Genomic DNA, 26,676 nt, shown 5'->3' with positions numbered 1-26,676 from the left:
TTTCAGATTTCATGTTCTATTTAATCACATTTAACATACTGTTATTATTTTTACTCATTCCTATACTAGTGTTGATGTAGTATCATGACTCTGAAAACCTGAATGGTAATAGGCTGTCCCATCTGTTATTTTCCTGCTCTTCTTTGAACATCTCTTTATCTACACTCAGGTAGGTACAAGATGATTGCTCAATAAATTCCCATTTCAAAACCCTCAATTTATTCATATCCTGAGAAAAAGCAATCATCACTGAATCATAATCCCAAATTTCATCAAAAGGCAGATGGTGAAGATTCTCTGGCTCACACTGAGAAATAGGTACATACCTGTGTCTATTTCTAGCCAGAGAAACAGGGACATGCCCAAAAACATGGTTGTAGGGAACCTACCCTTGACTATAGAGAGGCTTTCTTAGAAAAAGAGTCAACATAAGCTAGGCAGAGAGCTAAAATGATGTTTTCTATAATTTGTAATTCATTTTATCAAAATTTTAAATAAAAACATCTTTAAAATTACCTAAATGTTTAATGTTTAGATAAATTAATTTGAATACATTTTGGCAAACTAAACCTGACATTATGCTTGCTACAAATCACAAGCTGAGCAGGATCCATTAATCCATCCCACAGAAAACAAAGTCTTACTTATAGCCCATTACAATATACCTCAAGACAAGAGGGTTTTGCAAACATCCTATTATTCTCCTATGGTCCTTTTTGATCCATAGAAAACATTTTCCCTTGGGCACCAGAACTCTTCTCCCTATTAGTTTATCTCTATTTTTCTATTTCATTTTTTATTCAGTATTCCAGCTCCATCCTGCCATAAGCGTCAGCATCAGCAAGCATGTCCTGTGTCACATGGCTTCTTAAGTTTTGGTATTCTCAGGTTCCATTGTCCTGGATCCTTTCTGTGCTTAGAAGGTAGCAAATATCAGACAAACCAACCACCCTATTCTGCTGAAGCTGATTGTCTCACAGAACTTATTCTCTTACTTCTCAAGTAAGTGCAAGTACAGGAGTTACTGAAGAAGTCAATAGAAGTGTGCAGAAATTCCTGGACACCTACTGTGACATCCAACAAACTAACCCTGGTTAATGACCCACTGGACATTAATGTTTAAAACTTCTAAAAAAAGAAATGCATTATTTAAAGCAGGATGCCGTGTGATGATCTGTAAGAATAAAAACTGACACAACAGCAGGTGGCACATTTACCTTCTATGATTCAGTCTATGAAGGCAGTAATTATACATGTTCATTAAGTTAATGAGATTAACTTATTAATCACAGTGATTTCCTAAAGCGGATGCAGTTTTCATCCTGAAACATAAACAAAGGTGTTAAAAGATACAGAAAAAGCTGCCCCACCTTACCTCTATATTACCATTATCTTACTTAAAAAACCTGTAGCAGGGGACTTACTTAATTCAACTGTCATTCACACTAATTTGTGTTTAACCAAAATACCTCCAACCTACAAATACCTACAAAATATCTACAACCATAAGAGATTAGCAAAGCATAGTTGAACAAGCATTGGATAAAAAAGTCTTAGTTTTGAAACTTGAAACTAAGTTATATGATTTAGGAAAATCCCCTCTGATCTCAGTTCACCTTTGTTACCTTTCTGCATTGTGCACCAAGCAATATCTGCCCTATTCAAGTTGCAAGTGTATTGTAAGGATCAGTAAACAAATGTTATGATAAAATGCCTCAAATCTATAAAAGGTTATATTTGTAAGTCCTTTGGGTGCAGGAGTCTATTTTTAGTCATCTTTACATTTCATCAGAGCTCAGGTGAGGATCTTGACCTCAGTCTAGTTTTGATGAAAGTTGAGTAGTGAATTAATTAATCGTTGGCCCTATCATAACTTTCTATATTGTTGTTCAGCATGGAAAACCTTTTAGTGCTGCTAGTCTTATGTCTCTTCGTATTTGCTCCATACTTACTAATTGTTCTCATCTAAGTTCATTTATTTTGTCTACTCTGTTGAGTCATATCAATCATACATCTACCACTTTGGACACTCAGTGGAAGGAGAAAAATATGTTAAGTTTCTATGTAATATAAGGACACTGATACAAAGGAATTACAAAATGAGAGAGATTTTAGAATATTAGATGATAGAGAATTGACGTAGCCTAAACATAGATGAAGTCCTTAAGAGAGAGACTAAAGTTTTTAAAAGTAAAATCATGGTATTCTTAATGTTGCACATTTTGTCGCCAAAAAAGCTATTAATCATGCTACAATCAATTTATCTCTAATATATACTATGCACCATACAGTTTCCCAAAATGTGCTACAATTCAGTCTGTTTGTAATGCCCAAAAGTAGCTGAGGAGGGTGATCTCAGACCAATTCTTTATATGAGTGTTGTGTCTCAAACCAACACAACAATTTCCATTATTCCATTCAAATAATTATAACCTTCTTAATGATAAGGTGATATATGTTCAGCCAAAATATCCCATTCATGATTCATGAAGAAAAACATAAATGAACATTTTGGGTATTTGAACTTATAACTTAAATTATATGTGTCAGTCCCTGTGAGAGGTGCTGGGAATACAGATATTAATGACATGCCAAGTCTCCGTTTTCAGAGTGCAGACTCAAGTGCTGAGAATGACCACCACTTAGTTCAACACTCTTGTGATACCATGGCAAAAGTTGATTGATCCATCTATATTTAAGACATTTGAAATTTGGAAATTACTTCTGAAAAAAACTATTTCCCATTTACTCAACTAGTAAGTAGTAGGAATCCGCTTTTGAAGCTAGTCTGCCTGGCTTCAAAATTTAAACTGTAAATCTTTTTTTTTTTTTTTGCAATCTCTGATAAAGGAGGCCTATTTTTTAAGGTTCCCACATGATTGATGCTAACACATGTATCTTCACCCAAAGGCCTGCCACTTTCCACATCTCCATTGGAAGGACTGGGGTCATCTCAAAGGGTCATCTCAAACAATCCATAGCTGAGGATTACTAATCAGTAAGAGGCAAAACATTAACAGAAGTTTATTTAGAATAACTGAAAATATTTTTAAACTTTTACTTTGGGAAAGCCCTATATAATGAAATATTTCTTTGGCATCATGCTCCACAAATAGAAATAATAAATAAATAAATAATAAAGGAAAATATCAGTAGATCTGACCATGTACAGATCTGAACATTTTAAACATCTATAGGTTAAAATGAATCCATAAACAGAATTGAAATGCAAAGCACAAAGCAGAAATACATGGCAACATGTATAGCAAACAGATATTAATATATTAAAAGTATGCTTCCGAAATAAGAAAAAAGAAGTAAAAAAATAAAGAGTGATAGTAGAAAATTACACAAGAAAATATATGAATGACTGATAAATACTTGGTGGGAAAAAAACCTTTGTGTCACTTAGCTAAGAAGGAAGTGAAAATTAAAACCAAAGTGTTTGGAAAATTGATGATACCTATAGTTTACAAAAGTAGTAGAAAAATGGGCAGTCTCATTGCTGTAAGAAACAAAATCTGTATAAGATTCCTGGGCGGCCACTTGGTAGTAAGCATTAATACCTTGAAGATGACCGTTCTAGGAATTTATTTTAAAGCAATTGCTAAAGATGGACTTAACAGTTTACCCAATATGGTTAAGTGTAACATGATTATAAAAGTGACAGATCGGGGGAAATGTCCAGCAACAGAGGGACAAGTAATAGATGAACTATGATGTGTCCAGAGGAAAGAATACCTAAACAGCAATAGAAAATGAAGCTGTTTTATTAAAAAAAAAACAGGAAAGGAAACAGGAAAGCTGTTCACAATAAATTAGGTAAAAAACAAAATAAATTAAGAAAAATCAAGGAAAAATAAAAGGTAACAAAAGACATGTCTAGTTTTATCACAGATGTGTGTACCTGTGCACACACGTGTACAAGGCATGTGGATATACACGTGTGTGCCTGTACTGGAAAAATCAGTCACCAAAACCACGGCTGGTTATTTATGGGAGCTGGTATAACAGGAACTTTCACTTTTGTCTTTTTGCTTTGATAAGTACAATGAACAACTGTTACCTTTAAGAAATTTTGTCATGTAAGGAATATATCAAATAAGCTACCACCATATGACTTGATCTATATCACAGATATTTGATGCTTACAAAATAGCTTACCTTGCTCAGTTTCTACTTTCTATGTTGAAATTGTGAAACCTTCCTATTTGTGTTACTGCGGACATTGGTCAAGTTATTAGTCAATGTTTATTACGTGAGAACTGTATACTTAACTCTAAACAAAATATAAAGCTGTGGAGGGAACTGAAATGAAATGAGAAGCCTGAGGAGCTGCAGTGTGGATGGCCTTTTGGCAGGAGCTGCCCTAGTGGCTGCAATCAGTGGCATATTTATTGCATGGACTCCTGACAAGCGGATTTGGATAGCCGTGAGAAGTCTCTTAGGCCTCTGTTGGCAAGTGGGAGCAAGGAGAGAAGACTAAGTGGTGAGAGAATTTCAGGTCACAGCCTGTGTCCCTGTAAGACAGTTGGAATTGGGGTCATATATGAGGTGGCAGCTGGTGTAAGCTGTTAGGATGATGGCTCATTCCTCTATCTGTACATCTTCTATTTTAGTCTGTACATTCACAAATGCTAGAAGCCTCTTGGAAATAGAAGGAAAGGCTCTCATTATGGCAAGAGCTTAGGACTTTCTAGAAGAATGAAACCCTATGTTGGCTTCAGGGTCTACTCTAAGTAGAGATTTCTTCCAGAAAAGATTGAAAGTGAAGTGATGAGAATAAAGCAAGTAAAGATTGAAGGCTATTCAAAATCTGGGTGCCCAGCCAGGTGATACTCTTTTCTCTCCTGTTACCTGCTTAGACCAATCCACCTACTTAATCCCTCTCCCCAGATACCTTTTGTTCTTTACACACAAGAAGACCAAGATCCTGTGATTCTAAAACAGCATTTCACAAAGGGTGGACCCTGGTCCACTGGCTTCTGTGTTACCTGGGAACGTCTTAGAAAGGCACATTCTCAGGTCCAACCCCAGCCATACTAAGGTAGGATTTCTGGGAGTGCAGCCCAGTGCTGTACTTTGACAAACTGTCTGATTCTGATGCATGTTCAAGTTTAAGAACCACAGATCTAGATGAGGCACCTCTCAAAGTTCTCTTGATAAAAGTAAAAAAAAAAAAAAGTATTCAAAGGTTTTTTTTTTTTTTTTTTTAAGATTTATTTATTTATTTTCGATAGAGAGAGAGAGAGAGAGAGAGGCAGAGACACAGGAGGAGGGAGAAGCAGGCTCCATGCCGGGAGCCTGACGTGGGACTCAATCCCGGGACTCCAGGATCGCACCCTGGACCAAAGGCAGGTGCTAAACCTCTGAGCCACCCAGGGATCCCCAGGTTTTTAATCTAAAAGTAGTCAAAGACTTTTAATCTAAAAATTGATGTGTAAAGATACCATGTAGCACCAAAAAGATAGTGAGTTTCCAAAAATTTTGTAGGGGGCAGGATTTAATTCCCAGGTTCAACATTTTTTTTTTCAAATTAATGAGTACCATACTGAATAGACCAAAGTTTGTATTTCTGTATGTACGCATACAATGTAGGATTGAAATTATGCAAAATTATACATAAGGATATATGCACATGGAATTTTATTTTAAAGACTGCTTATAATACTTTCATCCATATTTATTCTGAGGTTCTTGTTAAGATGCAGGAAGAGTAGGAAAGTTTCTGAGTACTCTTCCACTCCCCTAGAATGTATTTTGCAACCTTTTCTCCCATCTCTCAAAACTCCCGTACTGTCCTTCTTGTCCTCATTTAGCAAATGACCTTTATTTCCTTCAGAAAGACTCCCAGAAGCTGCCAGAGGATTAGAAGTAAACACTTCGGGGTGTTTTACCAGCTGACGCCTGGGTGGCTCAGCTGTTGAGCATCTGCCTTTGGCTCAGGATGTGATCCTGGGATCTGGGATCGAGTCTCGCATCAGGCTCCTTGCGTGGAGCCTGCTTCTCCCTCTGCCTGTGTCTCCGCCTCTCTCTCTTTCTTTCTGTGTCTCTCATGAATAGATAAATAAATAATATCTTTGAAAAAATAGAAGTAAACACTCACATGGTCAGACCACTACATCCATCAGCCCCCTTGGCGATACTGCACCCTCTGTTTTTCCCTCTGTGGTGGGTGAACATGTGCTTCAATGAGATACTCATGTGTGTCCTTTCCCCTGAATCACTAATTAATTGCTCTATCGAGTCACTTCCATTAGCACACAAGCATGTTAGATTTACCATCAAAAAACAAGGTCGTCTTTTTACCTCATACCTCCATAACTTCTCTAGAGACTGCCCCATCTCTCCCCTCTTCCCTTTTATCACACAGCTTGCATACTCACCATCTCCCCTTCTCTCAGATTTTCCTTTGAAGCCACTTTAAGGTGGCTTTCAAGCCAGCTATCCAACCAACACTGTGCTTTGAGGGTCACCCGTGGCCCACATTCCAAGGGAAATGGTCACATCTCCACCCTTAGATGACTTAAACCCTTTCCTTTGACAGTTCCTCGCTCTCTCCATCTCAAAGTGCTTTTCTTCACTTGGCTTCTCTTAGATTCCACTTACTTTATGTTTTTTTCCTGCTTCAGTCACCATTGTGTCTTCATTTCCTTTGCTGGACCTTTCTCATCTTTTCCCAGCCTCCAAACACAGAATTAGTCTCTCAACCCCTTTTTTCTCCACCTGCCATGAGGGGATTTTACACTACAATGCTGCTTTGAATACACTCTAGGGATGAACACTGAATTTACATCTCTAGCCCTGGCCTCCTCTCTGGTCTAGACTTGCCTTCTCAACTTTTTCACTGGGATGTCTACAAGGTCAAAGCCCTCCAGCCAAAGACCACCAACAACACACCACAAGGCCTAGCTGGATAGTTCCAGGCCAGCAACCCAAATGCCAGGGGCTGTTTTTCTCTTTACTTATAGGCATCTCAGACTTGAAATATCCAAAACACGACTCAGGATTTATCCTCCTCCCTGCTTCCCACTAAACCTAGGCCTCTCAAGTCTTCCTCATTAGTAAGTAATGGTTTAAATTATCCTGCTAAAGTCCGTCATGATTCCTCTGCTTGCCATCGAATTCATCAGCAAATTCTGCTGAGGCTACCTTCAAACTATGTCCCAATCCCAAGTTATAATCAGTTCTCACTAAGACTACTGCAAAGGCCTTCTTGTTGGTCTACCTGCTTTCACCCACACACTCTTACATCCTCTTCCCCATACCGCAAACAGAATGAACCAAAGTGCAAACCAGATTTTGTTACTTGTCTGCTTTAAACCTTTGAAGGGCTTCTCATTTCACTCACCATGGAAGCCAAAGGCCATGGCCTATAAGCCTTATGTGGTCTGCATCCACACCAACCCTCAGACCTCATTTCCTCTCTCCTCTTCTCAACTTATTATAGTCCTACTAGCCTCCAACTGCTCCTCAAATACACCACACACATCTGCCCTTCAGGACTTTTGCATTTGCTGTACTATTTGCTCCTATGTTCTCCCAGCCACCTCCACAAGGCTCTCTCTTCTTCATTTAAGCTCCTTCCTCACACCATCTTATCAGAATGGCTTTACCTGATCGCCCCTTTAGTCATTCTTTATTCATTTACTCCCTTCTATTTGCCATAGCCCTCATCATTAACTGACATACTTGGTTTACTGTTTCCTATCTGACTCTTCCCACTAGACTGTAAGCTCCAGGGCAGCCCCGGTGGCCCAGCAGTTTAGCCACCTTCAGCCTGGGGTATGATCCTGGAGACCTGGGATCGAGTCACACAGAGGGCTCCCTGCATGAAGCCTGCTTCTCCCTCTGCCTGTGTCTCTGCCTCTCTCTCTCTCTGTCATGAATAAATAAATAAAATCTTAAAAAAAAAATGTAAGCTCCATCTGATTTGGGACTTTCGTGTTTACTGTTATCCTAAAGCATTGCCTGGCAAAAAGTAGATGCTCAAAGGGTATTTTGGAAATGGGGAAATAGTGAAAGTAGACAGAGCTTAATAAAAGGTCTAAATTGGGATGTCTGGGTGGCTCAGTTGGTTAATCCTCTGCCTTTGGCTCAGGTCACGATCTCAGGGTCCTGGGATGGAGCCCCAGGTCAGGCTCCCTGTACAGTTGGGATTCTGTTTTTGCCTCTCCTTCTATACCTTTGCCCTCACTCATGATATCTCTCTTAAATAAATTAAGTAATTAAAGAAAAAGAAAGAGAGAGAGAGAAAGAAAGAAAAAAAAGAAAAAAGAAAAAAAGGAAGAAAAAGGCCTAAATAGTGTAGAATCTTAGAGCTGGCCTTTCTTGGATGCACTAGAGAAATAAAACACAAAGTCTGGCACTGTGGGGAAAAGAACCTTTTGAATAAAGACAAACAGGAAAGGCAGCATGGGCAGTGGAGTAGAGTGAGGAGCTACAGCACTACTGAGTACAAAGGTCCTAATGGACAGAGTCAGGATACCGAATTCTCCTGCGCAATGTCCAATGGTCAGGTGAACAGTCTTGGGCCAAGGAGCCATATTCTCTTTGGAACTCATTTCTTCATCAGTAAGATAAGGTTTAAATGATTATTAAGGCAGGGGATTCTCTGATTAAAAAATATTGTACCCAATTCTTTTGTTTATAGGATAATTAGTAGAACTACGTCTTCATCTTCATTTTTCACCCCAGTTTGTTCTCTTCTCCAGTGTCTTATCACCCCTTCCATCTCTTACAAATATTCTGTTACCTTCCATAGCATTGAGATTACCCCTGTCACAAGTTTCCTGATTGTTGAGCCATTTAAAAAGTTGTTTATCTTTTGCCCATATCTGAAGTCCATCATCAGGGCCGGCTGCCATTCCATCTGTAAAATCCCACTCTGCTCACCATGGCCCAGGCCCCTTCTGCCTGCACCTGAATCACTATGGTTATTTCCTCCCCCCAAACATCTAGAACCTTTTCCTTTGATTTCATCCAAATTTAGCAGGTATAGTCCTTGGCTTGGAATAGTAATCATTGTCTCAATTTTTACCCAACTTCTCCTGTGATCTCTGTCCTTTCCATTCTAATTAATGACTAGCTCTTCCCTTTCATGTTAATCTATTTGCTCAGCAACCTCATTCTGTCTCCTGTCCAGTGAGTTTGGACATATCTCAACATCTCCAACAAGATTTTTCTCTTGCCTCTATGCCTTTGTGCATACCAGCTTCTCATGTCCTTTGGACTAAAAAACATAATAAAGGGGCACCTGGGTAGCTCAATTAGTTGAGTGTCTGACTTTGACTTTGGCTCAGGCCAAGATCTCGGGGTCTTGAGATTGCACTCCAAGTCAGGCTCTGAGCTCAGCAAGAAGTCTGCTTGAGGATTCTCTTGTCCTCTCTCTCTACTCCTCACACTCACTCATGCTCTCTCTCAAATAAATAAATCTTTAAAATAACAACAGTAAAGTATCTAGGGAGCCTTAGGTTGTTTTCACTTTTCTATGACTATAGATAAGCAGGATATCTGAGATACTGGCATATTCTTCTGTGCCATGTTCTCATGGAGATGCCTCGATTCTGCTGATGCACTATTCCTGAGGCAAGGGTTCTGTGCTGAGGCTGACAGCCTCGTGCTGGAGCCCCACCTCCCTACATGGTCCTAATCACTGTATTCTCTACTGCAACCCTCTCTCTTCTCCATGCTCCGTCTTTTGCAAGCCCTCCAAGTGTTTTGATGTGCTTAGGCTCTTGGAAACACAAGCCAGAAAGTGGTTCTGTCTTGCACTGTGTTACAGGACCACCCCTGAGCTGATTATCTACAAAGTAAAGGGAAAGTAAAGGGGAAAGATAGAAACAAATCAAAATATTATCTAGCCCCAAGAATGGGAGATAGCTTTTGCTGGAAAATATACTTGTATCATATCTGATAATACAAAATTGTCCTTTAAAGAATTTGAGGTAGATACATGGCAGAGATTTTATTTTTTTCCACTTGAGATATAGTTTGGTTCCCATAAATCCTATATGACATTATGGAAATTTTATCCATTGGTATTTAGCCTAAGTACTTACACTTTGAAAAGATAAGAAGCATCTCCCAGAATAAGCTTAAGAACACATTAAGAGTAAGACTCTTCAAGAAATGGTATTGGGAAAACTGGATACAACATGCAGAAGAATGAAACTGGGCCAGTTTCTTACACCATACACAAAAATAAATTCAAAATGGTTGAAAGACCTAAATGTGAGACAGGAAACAATCAAAATCCTAGAGGAGAACATAGGCAGCAACCTCAGCCACAGCATCTTCTTCTTACCAGACATGTTTCCAAAGGCAAGGGAAACAGAAGCAAAAATGAACTATTGGGACTTCATCAAGATAAAAAGCTTCTGCACAGCAGAGGAAACAGTCAACAAAACTAAAAGGCAGCCTATAGAATGGGAGAAGATATTTGAAAATTATATATTATATAATATAATAATATATATTAATATTATAATATAATATAATATAATAATATATATATTAATAATATAATATATATTATAATATATAATATATATTATATATATATATATATAAATATATCCAAAATCTATAAAGAACTTACCAACTCAGGGCACCTGGGTGGCTCAGTGGTTCAGCATCTGCCTTTGGCTCAGGTCATGATCCCAAAGTGCTGCGATTGAGTCCTACATCAGGCTCCCCATAGGGAGCCTGCTTCTTCCTCTGTCTGTGTCTCCGCCTCTCTCTCTGTGTCTCTCATGAATAAATAAATAAAATCTTTTTAAAAAAAGAACTTATCAAACTTAACACCCAAAAAACAAATGACTCAGTTTAGACAGGCAGAAGACATGAATAGACACTTTTACAAAGGAGATATCAGGTGGCTAACAGACTCATGAATATATGCTCAACATTGCCCATCATCAGAGACATACAAATCAAAATCACAATGAGATCACTTAGCCCCTGTCAGAATGGCTAAAATTAACAACATAGGAAACAACAGGTGTTGGAAAGGATGTGGAGAAAGCGGAACCCTCTTGCATTGTTGGTGAGAATGCGAACTGGCACAGCCACTCTGGAAAACAGTGTGGAGGTTCCCCAAAAAGTTAAAAATAGAACTACATTACAGCCCAGCAATTGCACTATGAGGTATTTACCCAAAGGATTTAAAAATACAGATTCGAAGGGGTACATGCACCCTGATGTTTATAGCAGCATTATAAAGCAATAGCTAAATTATGGAGAGAGCTGAAACGTCTATCAACTGACAAATGGATAAAGAAAATGTGGTATGTATATACAATGGAATATTACTCAGCCATCAAAAAGAATGAAATATTGCCATTTGCAAAGATGTAGATGGACCTACAGTGTATCATGCTAAGCAAAAAGTCAAATACCTTATGACCCATTCATATGTAGAATTTAAGAAAGAAAACAGATTAACATATGGGAGGGGGCTAAACAAGAAAAATGAGAGAGGGAAACAAACCATGAGAGACTGTTAAAGATAGAGAACAAATAGGGTTGATGGAGGGAAGTGTGTGGCAGATGGGCCGGACGGGTGATGGGTATTAAAGAGGACAGATGTTACGATGAGAACTGGGTGCTGTATGTAAGTGATAAATCACTGAATTTTACTCCTGAAACCAATATTGCCCTGTATGTTAACTATTTAGAATTTAAGCACAAATTTGAAAAGAAAAAAAAATACATGTAGGAATTGATTTGTCATAATCCTTTTACATTTCTGAAATGCAGGATAAAAAAAAAACACAGTGAACATTTAAAACATCTGAAGATTAAACTTTATCCTTCTAATTCACAGGGAACTTGTCTGAAATAAGTGGAAATTATGGCTAATGAACCATATAGCCAGAGAACTGGCTTTGGTGAGCTTATCTACATAAACATTTATCTACATAAAACAATATAGAATAAAAAAGTTTTATCCTGAAAGTGAACAAAGTTATAGTCTTCCATTGTATGCAAAAGGCTCTCTACTGAAATGAAGTGGGAAAAAGCATGTGCTTTATCTTTTTATCCTAATTTCTAACTCTGAAAATGGTTTTCAAAGTACTTTTATGTTTTTGTCTCTGTACTCCTTGTAAAAACAATAGTACATCACTTCTCTATGATAATCACATCTGTGGCACAGCTTCAGGAAAGGTCTTAGAAGTTCTATACCTATTACTTGTTCAACACACATGGTTAGCAGATTGACTCATGGGTCCACTCCTTGTTTACTAGCTTTAGAAAGGTTTATTGCTGTTCATTTTAAAATAGGGATTGAACTCTTTGTTTCTCTGTCTGACTTCTAAGTAGAAGTCAGTGGACTGAATCAAGATCCTTTTAGGCTTCTCAAATACATTTGGTAAAGAGAGATTTTACTTTTTATGGGCATCCACAAGTTAGTCAGCAAACAGTGTGGTTTCTTTTGTTTTTATTTTTCTCCTGAAGTACTGAAAAGATGGGGTGAGTACACAATCACAGAATCAACCCAATCCACAGCATTTTTTCCATATATACTGGGCCTCAGATCAGCTAATTTATTAAAAATTAAACATAAATGATTGGGAATGGTAATTCCCAAATTGGGAATGGGAAGGAAATTATTTATGTGTTAGTATTTTTGAAAAACGACTCCAGGACAAATGTCCATCTCACCTACTATTGTATCACTGGGCCTGGTACTAAGCATGTATGGGAAAAAGAGGTGTATCACAAATATTTGCAGAATGAATTAATAAACAAATGTCCAAATGTGGATGTAAAGCTGCCAAGATGATTTTAGAATGATCTAGAAAAACATTCCTAAATAAAAAAATAGTTATCTCATGAATTCATTATGGTCCTAGGCCTATTTCTGGTAAAAGGTATCTCCAAGGTGGTGAAGTATGGAGGAATATATGCTATCTGAACACTTGTCAAAAGAAAGCAGGAGAAGCCATATTAATTTCAAACAGAACAGACTTCAGACGAAGGAAAGATATTAAGGTTAGAGAGGGGCATTACACTATGACAAAGGGTCAATTGTCCAAAAGGACATAATCTGATGCATCTGACAACAAAGCATCAGCAGGTGCCCCTTCCCTCCTCAGCCCCCAGAGGCACAGACTGTCCTTTAATATTATAGCAATTAATGAATACTCCATCTGTCTTTCATTATTGAAATATATTTGTACGTTATTTATATTTTAAGCTTAACAGCTTAAAGGGGCTGTTAAAGGGGCTCTATGACCGTTTTACTTTTGGTTCTTCCCCCAGCTTTTGAAAACTGTGCTCTGCACACACAGTGAGAACTCCATAAACATTGGTTTAGTGAAGTCCTGTGGATCCCTTCCAAGTTGTTAGAGATCCACATCCAGCATTTGCCTGATTACAGAATGATAAAGAGGCAGTTCTCAGCCATGACCCCTTAGCACAGAGCTTGGCTCCTAAGCATGGTATCTCTTCTTATGCAGACTTGCCCCTGGCTTTGGTTAGGTTACTTAACCTCTCTGTACCCCCATTTCATCATTTTTAGATGCAAATAATGATGATAATATAATAAATTCTTGTTTTGAGAGAAAAATGTAGGTGCAGGTATAGGTATAGGTCTATACCAATAAAAGTAAATTTTCTTTCCTCTCTCCATTTCTAGACTATAATTCAAAATCCTACAAGGATTGACCAGGGCCGGGAAGACGGAAAACAAAGCTAAGAAATGGAGTGGAAATTTGAATAATATCAAGATCTGCTCTCACCAGCTGCTAGATACAAGAGGTGAAGAATGAGGTTTATGTAGACTTGAGAGTTCAAGGAAAAATAGTAAAGCACTTGGAACTTGAAGAAGACAGAAACTCAGTTACAGACGTGCCCAGGAAATACCAGTTCATTTGCACAGTAACTCCTCATCCTCAGCTTAAAAATCTTGAGAGCAGCTGTGCATTTTCTCTGCTTCCAAAGCTCAGTCCAGCTCCCTCTTGACCCATTGTTCAGTTTGGCAGTTTGCTTCACATTCTGCTTGTACTCTTTGCGGAGAGAGCCTGCCTGTGGAGACGCCAGGCTCCTCCCACTGCAGGGCTTCTGCTGGAAACACCCATGGGGACCCATGCCACTCTGTCCAGCTCTCCATTTTCAGTTCTCCCTTTTTGGCTTTCTCCTTACTCTCGAAGAGACTCTTTCTTCACCTCTTTTCGAGATTGAAGCAATTATGCATAACTATCTTTTTTTCTTTCTGTATTTGTTCCTCTACATTTAATTAATAAGTGTACTGATGTTTGTCTCTGCTATTTAAACTCATCAGTGCTCCTCCATATTTTAGAAAGTGGAATGAGTATTTTCACTTCAGAGATTAAGTCCAAGAAATGGCTATTTAAAAAAAAAATGGGAGTGTTCTAGGAAAAATTCCTTTTCCTCAGACCTTATGCCAGAATACTTTTTATTCTTACCATTTTCCTCACTGATCAAGGGATAAAGAAAAACTATTCATTTCTGGCTGCCTGCATGTGATTATTATGAATATTCTTATTCTAGTATAAACACGATAATGGGACAAGACAGTGATTAGCTTGTACTATCTTGAACCAGGGCAATGAGGAAGTTTTGAATGTTAATTTTTAAGAGTTAATTTCCAAATCAGTATATTAATCAAAGGCTTCTTCCAAAGGAACTGAGTAAAAATGGAGTCATCCACCAGAAAGCATAGTGTTTGCCCACTTGAAAATTGATCAAGTTATCTAATTAGAAATAATGGAGGAGCATGTTGATCCAGTTAACATGCTGAACAAAATTAATTTGAAAATCTTTCTGTGTAACTTCCACAGGAAGTGCATGTATGTCACATGTCTGTGTGTGATCACATGTGCCTGTGATTATATCCTTCTTATTCAAATGTGGTGTTATTGATACTATGTGTGTCAAGAGTCAGAAAAACATATTAACTTTCTTTCTATCTATATTGACATTTATAAGGAAAAGCTAACATGACTCTGCTGTCAAGCTATTAAAGCAACTATTTAATCTAATATACAAATTTGATTGCACGCTTCAAAAATTGTTCACCAAAACTCTTTCCTACAAGATAAAATTAAAGCTCCTTAACCCCTCATTTAAAAAATAATCTTTGTGACATAGTTTCTCTCTCAAAACTCATTGTAGCAGATGTATTTGTTCTAATCTAATATTTATTCTCTGCTGTTCTCCCTTAAACCTGTGGTAGAACCTAAAAAGCTAACCTGTCAATTTCCCAACCTCCCTTTGAGCTGTGTCACAGGTTACCAAAGAGAGAGTTATAAGCAAAATCAGTGAAGAAACTTCTGAAAAGGTTTTATTCTTCTTAGAAAAAGGAAATAGATACCCTAGTGCCTTCTACTTTTCCCTTCCTTTGTTTCCTGACCTTCACAAAGACAAGATGCCTAGAGCTACAGCCGCCATTCTATGACCATGAGGAAAAGGCATTAGAATTGCAGAGATACTGGCCCTGACATAGTTGATCTATTAAAACAAAACTTCCAGATTTATGAGAAAAATTAACCCCTATTTGTTTGGTTAATTTGGGTTCCCTATTATTATTGTAGAATGAAACCTAACCGACATACTCATTTTCTGCCTTTGTTCTTCTCACAAAACTTAATGCTCCAACAATGCTGAAATGCTTATATTTCATCTAACATGTTATAGTCTTCTATGGCCTCATGCCTTCGTATATCCTCTGTTCTTCCACCTTATTCACTATGTCCCTCTCCCCTAGCTGTATAGTCTCATGTGGTAAAACCCAGCTTTGATATCACCTCTTCCAGGAAATCTTTCTTTGGACGTCTTAAGCCAAAAGTAATCATTCTCCCTCCTCTGAGCTTTGTCTTTATTATGAAGATATTTTCATGGTTGAACTTCTCACTTAGTATTATCATTTATTTGTATATCTGGTATCATAAATAGACATGAATAAAGTGTTATGGAATGACATACAAAGTATTAGCTATGGACAGTGCTGGAGAATATAGAAATAAGTCTACCTGAGGCACCTGGGTGGCTGAGTTGGTTAAGTGCCCAACTCTCGATTTTGGCTCAGGTCATGATTGAGCCCCAGGTCAAGCTCCACACTGGGTGGCTTAAGATTTTCTCTCTCCCTATCCCTCTGCCCCATCCCTCACTTCTCTCCCTCTCTTAAAAAAAGAAAGAAAGAAAGAAAGAAAGAAAGAAAGAAAGAAAGAAAGAAAGAAAAGAAAAGAAGAAAAGAAAAGAAAAGAAAAAAGAAAAGAAAAGAAAGAAAAGAAGAAAGAAAAGAAAAGAAAAGAAAAGAAAAGAAAGAAAAGAAAAGAAAAGAAAGAAAAGAAAAGAAAAGAAAAGAAAAGAAAAGAAAAGAAAAGAAAAGAAAAGAAGGCTTCCAGTCAGCTAACAGAGAAGGTCAAGCTTATAAACGACTAACCAGATTCTGTTGGGGTTTCTTTTTTCAATTTTATTTATTTGTTTTAGAGAGAGAGAGAGAGAGAGGGGGGGGGGGTATGAGCAGAGGGAGTGGCAAAGGGAAAGGAAGAGGAAGAATTTCAAGCAGACTACATACTGAGTGTGGAGCCCACACGAGGCACAGAGCCTGACATGGGGCTCAGTCCCACAACCCTGAGATCATGACCTGAGCTGAAACCAAGAGTCAACCACTTAACTGACTGACCCACCCAGATGCCTCACAACTAACCAGATTCTAAGACACAATAAAGGCTATCTTAAAGGAAAATGAACATTATGTGAATTCGGCAAAAAGAAGTGTTTATTGTAGTTGTGGCACATCCTACTTCTTTAGGATTCACTGAAAGTGAGAAATAAAGGGAAGAAAATCAGTAGGTAAACAATTTGGTGACTGGCTGGCTGGAGAAAAACTGAGAAAGCACAGTAGCTCTTGGGAAGCAAGTGGCCTAATTTGTAAAATGAAGAAATTGTACTAAAGAATTACTAATAGACTTTCTAGCTTTATCCTTGTGCTAATCTAATGTTCTTTGATGAATTTAATCAATTAATATGATCAAATTGGCACTAATATCAGAGTAGTGCTCTTTTAATCTTGCTCCTTTGCTTAGGTATAATAAACTAAAGAAAAGAAAAAGAAAGTGAGAAAGTAAACAGGTTTTAAAAAGTCACTAGTAAAAGTGAAGAAGAGAAAAAAAGAGAGAGAGAGAGAAAGAGCGAAAAGAGAGACCTACATCTGAGACTAGTTTCAACAGAGGCAACCATCTAGGATAAAGTCCCACTCAGTGGTTGTTCAACATTCCACTCTTGGGACCTCTTACATGGCCATTCAAGGAATAGATGCTGCAGCATGATCACCTTTAAACTCTTGAGGGGAGCTAGAGTTCAAGTCACACTCAACATGGTGTGAATAGAGTATGATGATGGTGTAGGATGATGATGATGATGATGATAATGATGAGGAGGAGAAGCACTCCGCATTAAAACTATACCACATGACTTACTTTCATCCCAAAGGAACGTTTTCCTAGTTAAGTAGAGTCAAAGTAAGTTCTACCATCCCAGTACTAAGAGGAATTTAACTGAGACTTCCATGAATCTCTCCATCAGTATTGGTTTCAAAAATTCTACCTCTTTCAGATAAAACTCTCAGGAAAAGCTACTGGAGCTTGTTTCCAGGGTTGTGGCACTAAGATGCCACTTGGTCAGAGCATCATTCACATCCTAATTCACATTTCTATCGCAAGGGACACATCTTGTTTAGAAATAATTCTATCATTTGCTTGCAACTACCTGGAAAATGCAATTCCCATTATAGACTAAATCATTTGTAAGAGGGATGAAAAAGTGTCATACTGTTTCCCTTCTTAGCTCCTGGGTAGAAGCTCTTTCCTCTGCCAGGAAATACTTTTTCTTTCTAATCTATCTGTGGACCACTGACATCCTTTTAGTCCCAGTTCAAGGAAGTTCTCCATAGAGAATTCTTCATTTCCATTCTTCTTCTGGAGTTTATCATTCTCTTGTTCAGTAGTAGTACCTTGCGTGAACCTCAATTTTAGCACTGATGACACTATGCTATGTTCATTTATTTACACATCTATCTTTTCTGCAATATGGCAAGTTCTTTGATTCCAGGGTCTGTGTCTGATTGATCTTTGATGTAGAAGTGTCTGAAAAAGTATCTTGTACAAATACTCGTTTGATAAAATAATGACATTCATTTTATGAACCCTCTAACAATCTCCAACAAAAAGGCCAAAGAAATACCATTTGCCTAAAGACTCCAGGATTCGTGCATTAGATTCTTTGGTGTATAGAATCTTAAGAATAAAAGACCAACATGTGTTTATAAAAATAAGATGCCACAAATCATTTGGAGAGGTAACGAATTGTAATGGGAGTTTAACTCATCTATCAAAGCTTGTGTAGTCACAAATGGGTCCATTCTGTTGAAGTATATATTGTAGAAACTAAACTGTTCCCTCATCTTTTGATTTTCCTTTCCTCTGCATTAGGCAAGATTTGTATTTGAAACTTAAATATTATCTCCCTTTGACCAGAGTCTTCAATACCACCCACAAATTGTTTAGGAAGCAAATCAAGAGAGTAAACCCTTTTGCATGAAAAACATCAAAATGTGGAACACATAGCTCATAAAATTTCTATAGAACATAACTGTGCGACTCTGTCATGAGTTTTTTCTATTAGATATTATTCATTGTTGAAATTATTATTATTGAAATAGTCCCAAAAGATTGTAATATGATTAGGACCAAAAGAACGAATATTTTAGCAAGTACATTGGCCCCTTATGGAGTAAACTGCTATTCCACAGCCAACTTTTTGTTGTAAACTATGTTAGGCAATAAAATACAAGCTCCCTCCAAAACTGACATGGACCTTCACTATCTTTTTGGATTAAATTATAACATCTTTCAAATGATTTTGGGTATGTGTGTTACTTTATCTTCATTATAAAGAAAAAAAATTGGAGATGATCTTGGGAGAAAATTACAGCCTCACCAGGACACAAATGAATTACATATGGCCCATTAAAAGCTGTCAGTTCAATTCAGATAACACTTATTTATTATTAGTTGTTTTAAAAATTTTATAGTTATTTTCCAGATTATTTCATTGCACTTACTCTCATTTAAAATTCTTTTTCTGTGGAGAGCTGACTGGTCTAATTTTTGTTTCCATTACTTTCCTACTGAAAGTTAAGTTAAAACATGATATTATTTGTCATTTGTCTTCTATATCATTATCATATTTGGGGCAATAGTATTCTCAGAATTGCCAATGAGCTCTATGCCACTAATTTGCATGGACTGTGTTGATATATGAATGTTAAGAGAAACAAAATTTACCTTATCAAGATGCATTTATTATGTGGCATTGTGTCCTAAGCCAAAGGGAATCAAACAAAGGACTATGTCATCCCACTATTCTAATATTTTGGAGAACATCTTAAAGTTTTTGTATATTAGAATTAGTACTTTTGATTTTATTTCACATAATTTAACTATAGAGGTGAATTTATTTGGTGTATGACTTTTCTGGTTTGTGTCAATAGGTTATAGAGATATGCAATATATGAAAATAAGAGATATTTATTGGTCCAAAGCTGTTCTAAGTAATGTGCATTTCTAGAGGTGACAGCATGGTGGTAGGTAAGAAGCACAGGATTTAGAAACAGGCAGGTATCATTTCAAATATTGAATCTGCAATTTACCAACTATGTAAGGCACAGTTTCCTCACCTACTACATGGAGGTGATAATAAGTACCTTGAAAGATTGTTGCAAGAATCACATTACATGATATATATGAAAAATTGAGAGCCTATAGTACTTCAATAGATCATAATAGTACTAATGGGAATAAGAGCCATGTGGGAATAGTGATCATATAGATCCATATGAGTTGATTTTTACCTTTTATCCAGAATTTTGCTGTTTCAGGCAAGCACAGCCATTGATTGACTATGCGTTCATGTGAATCTAATTAATCTAATTTGGAAGCAGAAACAATGGTGATGAGGATGCTGCTGCTGTCCTGGTGAAGATGGTGTACTGTGGTGATAATGTGAGAAGATGAAGCTGTGGTATGAACACAGTGTGTGTTGGTGACAGTTTAGTATGATGAGAGCATAGCATAATGATGGTTTGGTGTGATGATAATGTGACATGATAAAGGAGCCACATATGTCAGGAGGTGTTGGTGTCAGATGACAATGATGATGTAGCTTTGGTGTGATGACTGTATAGTTCTGTTTCTCTCGCTGAAATCCGATTGACACAAATTTAGTATGAAGACTGATTCTAATTAAGTTTATCATAATTCATTTTTTTCTCCAAATTCATCTGTTTTCTGCACAGGCCAAACAGATGAGTTGAAAGGAAACGTAGGGGGAATTACCATCTCTGCAACTTCCAAGTGATTGATGGTGCTGCTGATCTCAACAATCCTTCCAAGAATGCAGTATTGCTTTTGGTTTACCATTTTTGCAGGTAGAAGCAGTTCAGTGACTTCTACTCAGTCTTTCTTACTACCTTTCCTGATCTCTCCACAGTTACAGGACAAGTGAGGGAACTCTGACAGTTCTTGAGTATGTCCATTCCAATTATGTATTATGGAATCAAGGAAATAACTACAAGATAGGTTCAGGGGGATTCCTGGGTGGCTCAGCGGTATAGTACCTGCCTTTGGCCCAGGGCATGATCCTGGAGACCCAGGATCGAGTCCCACATCAGGCTTCCTGCATGGAGCCTGCTTCTCCCTCTGCCTGTATCTCTGCCTCTCTCTGTGTGTCTCTCATGAATAAATAAGTAAAATCTTTTAAAAAATTGATTCAGGGATCCAGTGTGAGCCCACCTTCAGCTAAAACCCCATTGATTGCCTGACCTCCTTTAGCCCTACTCTGACTTGTAGATCACAGCGATGCCATGAGCAATTGAACGTTTGCATAGTAGTCAGTGGTTTAGTTTTCCCACTTTTATTCTTCTCAAAATATTGGAAGAAAGGGTAGCAAATATTCAGAGAAGCCTAACTTTGAGGACTAAAGGCATGTACTCCCCAAATTTAGTATGGAATAGTGTTTGCTCCAGCAGAAAAGACTAGCTCAGATTCTGAACAAGGTTCTGAAATAGGTCTTTCCATCAGATGATACTGACCCTGAAAAAACTATCCTGAAGCCTATAGTAGTGCCATGCTCAGAGTTGTAATGCAGATGATATCCCTAGAAATGTTCTAACCTCTTTGGGTGAGATTCTTGAGATCATTATTCTGCATTCCATGCTATAGAGGGCTGTGTTGTAGCCAAATTCCAGATCCACAATGCAACTGTTTACTCCTTCTCAAAATGTCACATCAACATCAACCCTAGAGAAGAGGTATTCGTTTGTATACGTTTGAAGGCCTCAGAGCAAGGCCTTCTCCTTGGCTGAAACATTATCAGTTGTTAGTAAATATAAAACTAATAGAGGAAGAAAGGACAAAATTGGATCACAAACAAACACAAAGGGCAAGAAAGAAAGAAAAAAAGGAAGAGAAAAAGTGACAGGAACGAGACTGACATCTATTAAGTATTTAATGTGTGCTGGGCAATAGTCTAGAATCTAGATATTTGCAGATTAACTCATTTAGTCTTCATATTACCCTAGAAATAGGTACTATTACATTCTCCATTTTTATTTTTTTATTTATTTATTTTTTTAAATTTTCATTTATTTATGATAGTCACACACACACACACACAGAGAGAGAGAGAGAGAGAGAGAGAGAGAGAGAGAGGTAGAGACATAGGCAGAGGGAGAAGCAGGCTCCATGCACCGGGAGCCTGATGTGGGATTTGATCCCGGGTCTCCAGGATCACGCCCTGGGCCAAAGGCAGGTGCCAAACCGCTGTGCCACCCAGGAATCTGGGCACAGAAAAGGGAAGTAGCTTGCAAAATTAGTATAGTTTCTTAGTGATAAATCTGGGATTTGAACTCAGGCAGTCTCAGTTCAGAACCTACACTTTTAAATATTGTGCTCTACTACCTCTAAATAAAAGCCAATAACAGCAAAATGAAGTGGAAAATGGTAAAGAATTAGAGGAATTTATTCAATAAACATTTTATCTGATAAATATTTATTGAGTTGGAAAGACAATATTTATCAAGTTGTTGAAGAAGACACAGCTCCTGTAATCAAAGAACTCACAATTTGGCAGAAGAGAGAAAAAGGGAGGAAAACAGAAAATGAATGAGTGCCCTAGAGTGCAAGAACCATAGCAGGACTTTATGCTGTGCAAGGCTGTAGGTACACATGCGACAAGTCAGCCATCTTTATCTGGGGAGCAGGTGGTGGTGTCATTGGTTCTCTAGGAAGCAACGTCTGGCTGGCTCAAAGAACCAACTCTAGCAGCAGTGAGAAGGGTGGGCTGCAAGAAAGGGAGGCCCCAGAGGAGAATATGTGGAGCCGGTTGTAACAGAGTATATGCAAACTGATGAAGGCCAGAACAAGATCTTTGACAATTGGATTAGAGAGGATGGGATGAACTGAGATTAGGTTTGGAGGAAGACTTGTCAAAGTTCTTTATCACCCAGTTGCCATTAAGGAGAAGGAACATTGTGAGTTGACTCCCCTTTTTCTGACTTGGGCAACATGATGGGGCTGTTAGTGAACATAGAGAGGAAACATAGAGAAAGGAGCAACTTAGAGGAGTTAGAGGAAAGGATGATATAAAGATAGTAAGTTAGATAAAGTTGTGTCTTGTTGAGTTTGAAATCTCTGCAACACTTCGAGGTTAAGATGTCTAGGGAGCCATATGTCAGAGCATACAGATATGACCAACCTGAGTACATTGTGACACTTACTCCTCTAAAGTAGAAGGATTGCTGAGGGAATGTACTTAATGAGAGAAGATTAGTGGAGGAAAGAACCCCAGAAAACATAGGCAGTGGGAGGGACACAAAGGAGAAAGAGCCTGAAGAGCAGTCAGAAGTAGAGAAAAGAGAATTAACCACTCAAACCAAGGGAACAGAGTTTCCAATAAGAAGAAATCACTAATTATGTCAAGTGTCACAGAGTAACCCCACAGAATACATAATGAAAAGTATTTATAAAATGTAACTATTAGGAGATTTTTAGGACCTAGAACCCAGGTGGAAGGCTTTGGAAGAGAAGGGGTAACAGAGTTCCCAAGGAAGGAGAGGAAGGGATAGGATAAGGATAAAGATGCAGCTGCTAGTGTTTTAAATGGAGGGCAGATGTGTAAAGTTAGCCTATGAATTAGGACATGAGATTTGATGCTGAGATGACCGTGGAATCCGTAACAGTGGGCAATATTTGAAACATCCATCGAAGGAATTTTAAAGGTTGCTGAGTGACAAAGATGTCCCAGCTGGGACTGAGAAGGATCAATTTCCAGCTACAAACCTGCATGCTAACTACCCTCAGCATCCCTCTGGCCGCAGCCCAGCAGGAACATAAGAGGTTATGATCAGAGGATGGGATATTAGATTTTTAAGAATTCAGAGGTGGAACTTTATGAATGCTCAAATGTAAAGGGAAATAATTAATGAGAAATGTCTATTTTCTGATTATATGTTGAGTTCAACATTTATTGATTATCTACTCTGTGCTCTGTGGAGAATAATTATACAACCAATCACAGGCATTCCTTCAGCACCTACTATGTGCTTGGCATTCCGTTAGGCACCCAGCATTCAAAACTAAATGTCCCCTACCCTTAAGGTGCTTACAGTCTAATAGAGGAATCACACAAGAAAACTGCAAAGGCAGAGCCGTGTGATGGACACTTTGATAGAGGCATGCACAGGATGCTAGGAAATTGTAAAGCATGCAAATCCAAACCCAGACTGGGTAGAGGGAGACAGAAGGAAGATTTCCTGATGTGACCATGCCTGAAACATAACAACAAGTGGGAGAGAGTCAGGCAGACTGCCTGAATGAGACCAAAGGAAACACATGATAAGGCTAAAGAGACAGAGAGCCAGATCATAGCAAGCTTTATAGACTATACTAAGGAATTTGAATTATACCCATTAATTCTCCTTTTCATTTTTTTTTTTGACAAATTACAAGCAAGCATCCACCTCTAAGGATATAGAATTATAGCCTAAAATGGTTTTTAGTTGTGCTAAGGTTCTTTGAGGTCCTATATTTTTAAAAAATGTGAATTTTGATGCCTACTCTAATGTATCAACTTTAATATACCTTGAATTTTTTGCCTTCAAATAAATTCAAGGAGATCATGATCCTCTGGGAGCTTCCTGTCTATAAATTTTTGCCATTGGTAAATAAGAAATCACCGCATTATTTTAAGCAAGACTGTTGCATAATCAGATTTCTGTTTTAGAAAAATAACCTGGCAACACTGTGTTGTATGGTTTGGGAAACCAAGACTAGTGACAGGAAAAGCAATTGGGAGTCGTTGTAATAATCCAGATGAGAAATGATGAATTCCTCACTACTGTCAGTATGAGTAAAAAGGAGGACATACAATCAAAGATTATTAAATAAATCGAGTTTTAATGAATTATGCTGTGAGGAGTGAAAAATTAACATGGCTACCAGAATTCTGGATTGAATGCTGTTCTCTGAAATGGCAGGTAGAGAAGAAAATTCAGAGCCTCGAGATTAGAAAAGACAATTCTGTTTTGGAATTGAATTTAAGGTTCCCATGGAACATCCATGTGCTGGTGACCAACACACACTTAGACACATATTTGGGAAGACCAAGATACATATGGAAGGTAAAGCTCTGTGAGTAGAGAAGGCGACCCAGGCATACTGCCTCGGAAGACGTGAGGACCACGGAATGAAGTAAGGGTCGTTCCTGCGCAGGGGCTGTGTGAGCCTTGTGAGGATGCTCTTCTACTATGGGTTTGGCTCTACCATGCTGTGGCAGCTGCAAGGCACTTCCAGAGCAGCCAGGGAGAATTCGACCGTCCCTGGAGACCGCGTGCATGCCTGTGTGTGGGGTACGGTGCAGTGACTCTTCCCAAACCAAAGGTTGGAACTTGAGCCATTCCAGAGCGAAAACGGAAGTTTTGAAGAAATGGTTTGAATATAAATATATATTTAATTTCTAGGACATTTTTATAGCTTTAGGGGAAATAGGACACAATATATGAAATTAGGCCTGCCCTGCCTTTGTATGTATATGGCACTTTCCCAAGTACTCCAGGGAAGGAGAGAAGGGAGAAAGAGGGTCAAAAGTGGTCCTTGCCCTACTCTTGTTCCAGCCCCTCAGCCTGCATGTCAGAACTACATTTATGCACCCCTCACCGCCTCCTCCATGCCCCACCGCCGCCCCAGCAACCAGTGATTGGGGGAAGCCTAGGTGAAGGGAAACACTGTGGGAATGGGAGACCATATGAAGATCTAAACCTTAAGGAAGGAATGTAGGTCACAGGCTCCTGGAACTCTCATTTGAACTTTCTTCAGAACGGTTACCTCTCCACTTTGGAACTTGGTGGTGGGCGGAGCCTTTGACCTTACTAGATTCAAAGTAACCTAAGTTTAAAAAAATGAAATATCAGTGAAACATGTTTGTAGGTAGAGGAAAAAATATATGTAAACCCCTAAATCTGTTACATCTGACCTGGCAAACTTTACTGCAGCTTTTCATGGTGTTAATTTAAAAGAAAAAAAAATTCTTTCGATTTTTCTCTACTGAATGTCTGTCTTTGTACTCAGAAAACAACAACAACAACAACAACAGTATAACCGGTTTAAAAAAGAATACTGTAATTGCTACCAAACTTTCCTGTTTACGTTTCTTTACCAAGTCTCTAGTCTCTCTAGCTGATGTCGGAGCCAGACTCAAATGATCTTAACAAATGTTATGTCTCCTGACCAGCCCGGATTAGGTTTGTTCTACACGGGTCACCTGTGAGTCTCTGACTCTAGTTTCCAAAGTCTTAATCTTGGAACTTTCTGAAGGGCCAAGATTTATGTGGCCATAAGCGAAACAGTTCTTCTGGAATGAATAAGATCTAAAAGTTTAGAAATCCTCAGGCTATTCTCTAAACAAAGATGTGGGAAACTATTAATGTTTATATTGAAGATTCCCTAGTGTTGGTTTTCTTTCTTTCTTCCTTTTTTTTTTTTCTTTTTGGTCATTATAGGATATGAGTGGTTATATCCTCTGTAAACCCTATATAGTTGCCTCTATACAGGCTGCCCCTTGCTTGAGACATAGTAGAAGGCATAGAGGTAACTTCCTACATTAGTTATAAAAGGAGGCCAAATGTTCATACATACATGTGTGTGCACATGCACACACACACACACACACACACACACCTTAATCTTGGTTATAAAGGCAATTCTGAAGAACTAGAAGGAAGAAGAAAGCAAATAAGTTTATTTTTTATAATGTCTGACTAGGCTGGCTTGTTCATTAGGCAGAATAGGGATTGGGCCCAGGCTTACCATACTTTTAGGAGCCCACAAAAGAGTTTTAGTTTAAAATTAGAAGCAAAAAAATGAACCTTTGAATTATAGGGAATATTTTAATATATAATATTAATATATTCATCTTTATACCCATGCAGTTACAAATTAGAGTCATTAATACTTTTTTTTTTTTAATGAGGGAAGCAGCCCACAAAGGCAAAGGGACTAAAAATCATATGGCGGCCAGCATGTCTGTGTTCCATTCAGTTGGCTGTAGAGACCCATTTGAAGGCAGTAGCTGAGCCAAGCCTCTCAGTTT

This window comes from Vulpes vulpes, chromosome 1 (assembly GCF_048418805.1).
Source record: "Vulpes vulpes isolate BD-2025 chromosome 1, VulVul3, whole genome shotgun sequence".
Lineage (NCBI taxonomy): Eukaryota > Metazoa > Chordata > Mammalia > Carnivora > Canidae > Vulpes > Vulpes vulpes.
Note: the sequence above shows the minus strand (reverse complement) of the source record.